Below are 6,000 nucleotides of genomic sequence, written 5' to 3'. Positions count from 1 at the left end.
ATTGGTCTACATGGACAAGTTCTTGCCTGGTTTAGATCTTATCTGTCGGAAAGATATCAGTTTGTCTCTGTAGATGGCTTGTCCTCTGACAAATCAACTGTAAATGTCGGTGTTCCTCAAGGCTCCGTTTTAGGACCATTATTGTTTTCACAATATATTTTACCTCTTGGTGTTGTCATTCGGAGAAAATAATGTTAACTTTCACTGCTATGCATACGACACACAACTGTACATTTCGATGAAACATGGTGAAGCCCCAAAATTGCCCTCCCTGGAGGCCTGTGTTTCAGACATAAGGAAGTGGATGGCGGCAAATGTTCTACTTTTAAACTCAGACAAAACAGAGATGCTAGTTCTAGGTCCCAAGAAACAAAGAGATCTTCTGTTGAATCTGACAAATAATCTTAATGGTTGTACAGTCATCTCAAATAAATCTCTGAAGGACCTCGGCGTTACTCTGGACCCTGATCTCTCTTTTGACAAACATATCAAGACTGTTTCAAGGACAGATTTTTTTCCATCTACGTAACATTGCAACAATCAGAAACTTTCTGTCCAAAAAGGATGCAGAAAAATGTATGCACGCTTTTGTCACTTCTAGGTTAGACTACTTCAATGCTCTACTTTCCGGCTACCGGATAAAGCACTAAATAAACTTCAGTTAGTGCTAAACACGGCTGCTAACATATTGACTAGAACTCAAAGAATTTGATCATCATCAGTGCTAGCCTCTCTACACTGGCTTCCTGTTAAGGCAAGTGGGCTGATTTCAAGGTTTTACTGCTAACCTACAAAGCATTACATGGGCTTGCTTCTAGGTATCTTTCCGATTTGGTTCTGCCGTACATACCTACACATACGCTACGGTCAGAAGACGCAGGGCTCCTTACTGTCCCTAGAATTACTATGCAAACAGCTGGAGGCAAGGCTTTATCCTATAGAGCTCCATTTTTTATGGAATGGTCTGCCTATCCATGTGAGAGACGTAGACTCAGTCTTGACCTTTAAGTCTTTATTGAAGACTCATCTCTTCGGTAGGTCCTATGATTGAGTGTAGTCTGGCCCAGCAGTGTGAAGGTGAACGGAAAGGCACTGGAGCAACGAACCGCCCTTACTGTCTCTGCCTGGCCAGTTCTCCTCTCTCCACTGGGATTCTCTGCCTCAAACCCTACTACAGGGGCCGAGTCACTTGCTTACTGGTGCTCTTCCATGCTGTCCCTAGGAGGTGTGTGTCACTTAAGTGGGTTGAGTCACTGACGTGATCTTCCTGGCCGGGTTGGCCCTCCCCCTTTGGCTTGTGACGTGGGGGAGATCTTTGTGGGCTATTCTCAGTCTTGTCTCAGGATGGCAAGTTGGTGGTTGAAGATATCCCTCTAGTGGTGTGGGGCCTGTGCTTTGGCAAAGTGAGTGGGGTTATATACTGCCTGTTTGGCCCTGTCCGGGGGTATCGTCGGCTGGGGCCACAGTGTCTCCCGATCCCTCCTGTCTCAGCCTCCAGTATTTATGCTGCAGTAGTTTATGTGTCGGTGGGCTAGGGTCAGTCTGTTATATCTGGAGTATTTCTCCTGTCTTATCCGGTGTCCTGTGTGAATTTAAGTATGCTCTCTCTAATTCTCTCTTTCTCTTTTTCTCTCTCTTTCTTTCTTTCTTTCTTTCTTTCTTTCTTTCTTTCTTTTTCTTTCTTTCTTTCTTTCTTTCTCTCTGAGGACCTGAGCCCTAGGACCATGCCTCAAGACTACCTGGCCTGATGATTCCTTGCTGTCCCCAGTCCACCTGGTTGTGTTGCTGCTCCAATTTCATATTTTCTGCCTGCGGCTATGGATCCCTGACCTGTTCACCAAACGTGCTACCTGTCCCAGACCTGCTGTTTTCAACTCTCTAGAGACAACAGAAGCGGTAGAGATACTCTGAATGATCGGCTATGAAAAGCCAACTGACATTTCCTCATGAGGTGCTGACCTGTTGCACCCTCTACAACCGCTGTGATTATTATCATTTGACCCTGCTGGTCATCTATGAACATTTGAACATCTTGGCAATGTTCTGTTATAATCTCCAACCAGTACAGCCAGAAGAGAACTTGGCCACCCCTCATAGCCTGTTTCCTCTCTAGGTTTCTTCCTAGGTTCCGGCCTTTCTATGGAGTTTTTCCTAGCCACCGTGCTTCTACACCTGCATTGCTTGCTGTTTGGAGTTTTAGGCTGGGTTTCTGTACAGCACTTTGTGACACATACTGATGTAAGAAGGACTTTATAAATACATTTCATTGATTGATTGATTGATTGATTGAAGCTCTCAACCTGCTCCACTACAGCCCCGTCGATGAGAATGGGGGGGTGCTTGGTCCTCCTTTTCCTGTAGTCCACAATCATCTCCTTTGTCTTGATCACGATGTGGGAAAGGTTGTTGTCCTCTCACCACACGGTCAGGTCTCTGATCTCCTCCCTATAGGCTGTCTTCGTCTGTTGTGTCATCTGCAAACTTAATGATTGTGTTGGAGTAGTGCCTGGACGTGCAGTCATGAGTTAACAAGGAGCACAGGAGGGGATTGAACATGCACCGCTGAGGGGACCGTATTGAGGATCAGCATGGCAGATGTCTACAATCACCACCTGGGGGTGGCCCATTAGGAAGTCCAGGATTCAGTTGCAGAGGGAGGTGTTGAGTCCCAAGGTCCTTAGCTTAGTGATGAGCTTTGAGGACACTATGATGTTGAACGCTGAGCTCTAGTCAATAAATGGCTTTCTCACATGGGTGTTCCTTTTGTCCAAGTGGGAGAGGGCAGTTGGAGTGCAATAGAGATTGCATCATCTGTGGATCTGTTGGGGTGGTATGCAAATTGGAGTGGGTCTAGGGTTTCTGGGATAATGGTGTTGATGTGAACCATGACCAGCCTTTCAAAGCACTTCATGGCTACAGATGTGAGTGCTACGGGTCGGTAGTCATTTAGGCAGGTTACCTTAGTGTAACAGGGACTATGGTGGTCTGCTTGAAACACGCTGGTATTACAGACATTGAGAGGTTGAAAATGTCAGTGAAGACACTTGCCAGTTGGTCAGCACATGCTCGGTGTACACATCCTGGTAATCCGTCTGGCCGTGTGACCTTGTGAATGTTGACCTGTTTAAAGGCCTTAATCACATTGGATGCGGAGAGCGTGATCGCACAGTTGTCCGGAACAGCTAACGCTCACATGCATGTTTCAGTGTTAATTGACTCGAAGCAAGCATAGAAGTAATTTAGCTTATCTGGTTAGCTCGTGTTAATGGGCAGCTATTGGCTGTACTTCCCTTTGTAGTCTGTAATAGTTTACCATCCCTGCCACATCCGACGATGTAATACGATTCAATCTTAGTTCTGTATTGATGCTTTGCCTGTTTGATGTTTCGTCGGAGGGCATAGCAGGATTTCTTAATAGCTTCCGGGTTAGAGTCCCGCTCCTTGAAAGCATCAGCTCTACCCTTTAGTTCAGTGTGGATGTTGCCTGTAATCCATGGTTGAGGTATGTACGTATGGTCGCTGTTGCTCTTAATGATGAAGCCAGTGACTGATGTGGTTGTCACGCCCTGACCTGAGTATTCTTTGTTTTCTTTATATATTTTGGTTAGGTCAGGGTGTGACATGGGTGATGTATGTGTTTTTGTACTGTCTAGGGGTTTTATAGGTTTATGGGGTTGTTTACCATCTAGGTGTTTATGTATGTCTATGGTTGCCTAGATTGGTTCTCAATTAGAGGCAGCTGTTTATCGCTGTCAAGTCGGTATTGGAGGTGAGCGAAGCAGAGACAGTGAAGGAGTTAATGGGGAGATTGGAGGAGAGAGTTATGAGGGAGGTGCTGTGTTGGTGCCTGAGGCACGACATCCGCCCGATGGAGCATGTCGGGGATTTGATGTCACCTGGGTCAGCTCTCCATACTCATCCTCAGGTTTCCCGTCTGTCCTGAGCCGCCAGAGTCTCCCGTCTGTCCTGAGCCGCCAGAGTCTCCCGTCTGTCCTGAGCCGCCAGAGTCTCCCGTCTATCCTGAGCCGCCAGAGTCTCCCGTCTGTCCTGAGCCGCCAGAGCCTCCCGTCTGTCCTGAGCCGCCAGAGCCGCCAGTCAGCCAGGAGCCGCCAGAGCCGCCAGCCAGCCAGGAGCCGCCAGCCAGCCAGGAGCCGCTAGCCAGCCAGGAGCCGCCAGAGCCGCCAGTCAGCCAGGAGCCGCCAAGAGCCGCCAGCCAGCCAGGAGCCCCCAGAGCCGCCATCCAGCCAGGAGCCGCCAGAGCCGACAGCCAGCCAGGAGCCGCCGGAGCCGTCTGTCAGCCAGGAGCCGCCAGAGCCGTCTGTCAGCCAGGTCCCGCCAGAGCCGTCTGTCAGCCAGGACCCGCCAGAGCCGTCAGCCAGCCAGAAGCCGCCAGAGCCGCCTGTCACACCGGCGATGCCGGAGTCGCCCTCCTGTCCAGACCTGCCAGAGTGGCCTCTCAGTCCAGAGGCGCCTTTCCGTCCAGTGGCGCTCTCTACGATGATCTTCAGTCCGGGGCCCGCTGCGAGGGTCCCCGCTCCTGAGGCGCCACCTAAGTGGGCCAAGACTGAGGTAGACGGGGTACACGTCCCGCAGCCGCCGTGAAAGAGGCCCACCCGGACCCTCCCCTTTAGATTAGGTTTTTGCGTCCGGAGTCCGCACCTTTGTGGGGGGGTACTATCATGCCCTGACTTGAGTATTCTTTGTTTTCTTTATATATTTTGGTTAGGTCAGGGTGTGACATGGATGATGCATGTGTTTTTGTACTGTCTAGGAGTTTTATAGGTTTATGGTGTTGTTTACCATCTAGGTGTTTATGTATGTCTATGGTTGCCTAGATTGGTTCTCAATTAGAGGCAGCTGTTTATCGCTGTCAAGTCGGTATTGGAGGTGAGCGAAGCAGAGACAGTGAAGGAGTTAATGGGGAGATTGGAGGAGAGAGTTATGAGGGAGGTGCTGTGTTGGTGCCTGAGGCACGACATCCGCCCGATGGAGCATGTCGGGGATTTGATGTCACCTGGGTCAGCTCTCCATACTCATCCTCAGGTTTCCCGTCTGTCCTGAGCCGCCAGAGTCTCCCGTCTGTCCTGAGCCGCCAGAGTCTCCCGTCTGTCCTGAGCCGCCAGAGTCTCCCGTCTATCCTGAGCCGCCAGAGCCTCCCGTCTGTCCTGAGCCGCCAGAGCCGCCAGTCAGCCAGGAGCCGCCAGAGCCGCCAGCCAGCCAGGAGCCGCCAGCCAGCCAGGAGCCGCTAGCCAGCCAGGAGCCGCCAGAGCCGCCAGTCAGCCAGGAGCCGCCAAGAGCCGCCAGCCAGCCAGGAGCCCCCAGAGCCGCCATCCAGCCAGGAGCCGCCAGAGCCGCCAGCCAGCCAGGAGCCGCCGGAGCCGTCTGTCAGCCAGGAGCCGCCAGAGCCGTCTGTCAGCCAGGTCCCGCCAGAGCCGTCTGTCAGCCAGGACCCGCCAGAGCCGTCAGCCAGCCAGAAGCCGCCAGAGCCGCCTGTCACACCGGCGATGCCGGAGTCGCCCTCCTGTCCAGACCTGCCAGAGTGGCCTCTCAGTCCAGAGGCGCCTTTCCGTCCAGTGGCGCTCTCTACGATGATCTTCAGTCCGGGGCCCGCTGCGAGGGTCCCCGCTCCTGAGGCGCCACCTAAGTGGGCCAAGACTGAGGTAGACGGGGTACACGTCCCGCAGCCGCCGTGAAAGAGGCCCACCCGGACCCTCCCCTTTAGATTAGGTTTTTGCGTCCGGAGTCCGCACCTTTGTGGGGGGGTACTATCATGCCCTGACTTGAGTATTCTTTGTTTTCTTTATATATTTTGGTTAGGTCAGGGTGTGACATGGATGATGCATGTGTTTTTGTACTGTCTAGGAGTTTTATAGGTTTATGGTGTTGTTTACCATCTAGGTGTTTATGTATGTCCATGGTTGCCTAGATTGGTTCTCAATTAGAGGCAGCTGTTTATCGTTGTCTCTGATTGGGAACCATATTTAGGCAGCCATCTTCTTT

The sequence above is a fragment of the Oncorhynchus mykiss genome, chromosome 5 (assembly GCF_057628025.1).
Source record: "Oncorhynchus mykiss isolate SJ-2025 chromosome 5, ASM5762802v1, whole genome shotgun sequence".
Lineage (NCBI taxonomy): Eukaryota > Metazoa > Chordata > Actinopteri > Salmoniformes > Salmonidae > Oncorhynchus > Oncorhynchus mykiss.
This window is presented reverse-complemented; position numbering follows the sequence as displayed.